Here is a 955-nt window from a genome sequence, read left to right as displayed (position 1 = left end):
TTTTTTTGCCATCACTAGTGTTGTAGCAATGAAAAATACTGCACATTGTAAAATAGCTGGTATTGTAAGGGTTAGAATTAAAATATTTGATGGATTATCTAAGCACTTGATGAGGTAATACATATTCCATATTTGAAGAGAAATCTTATCTCTTTAAGTATTCTTAATTCACAAGGATACAGGTACATTGGTGAAGGTAGGGTCCTGAAGGTTAGTAACAGTGCACATGTTGTGTTGAAGGGATAGAGAAGGGCCCAGTTATATATCTTATAGGGTTCTACAAAATCTTTGGATACCGATCAATAGAAATTAGGTACATTGCAAGATATCCAATTAGGTACAGTACCATTAGAGTTTGGTTTTGGGTCTATGTTAAAGAATGCACCTCAACCATGTTCAAAAGTTATGGGTAATGCTGCTTTGCCATCATCACCAACAATGTTATAGTATTCAATTGCTAGAGACAGATCCAAGAGAGATATTAAGCCTCCACAAAGGTATGGGGAAGCTGATTTAATTGCTTCTTCTTTAAATTTAGTTAAAGGTATTGAGTCTAGTGAAGAACCTTCTATAAAAGGAGTTTGTTGTATTAATTCTATTATGGGGCTCGTTTCTACTATGTTTGGTAATTATTAAGTTATTTGTGATCTTGTTGCTCGTGATAATAATTCAAGTAACTATGGCACCCGAGGTAATTCTGTTGAACAATGTTTGGATTTAGTTGATGTTCAGTTATTAAGTTTGTCCTGGTTGGATTTTGTGGAAGATGTAGAGAATTTTTTTGGTTGGAGAATTTTAAGAGTTCAACTTTATTCCTAGCAGTAGAATTTGTCTCCACATGAAAAAATTTTAAATTTTGTTCATTGCATTGGAATTTGTGTTAAGGTGGAGATTTGTTGAAGTTTGACCCAAATTTTGCTAGGTATTAATGGATTGGTTGAAGGGGTATTGAAAA

This window comes from Olea europaea, unplaced genomic scaffold (genome assembly GCF_002742605.1).
Source record: "Olea europaea var. sylvestris unplaced genomic scaffold, O_europaea_v1 scaffold4073, whole genome shotgun sequence".
In the NCBI taxonomy this organism is placed as follows: Eukaryota; Viridiplantae; Streptophyta; class Magnoliopsida; order Lamiales; family Oleaceae; genus Olea; species Olea europaea.
This window is presented reverse-complemented; position numbering follows the sequence as displayed.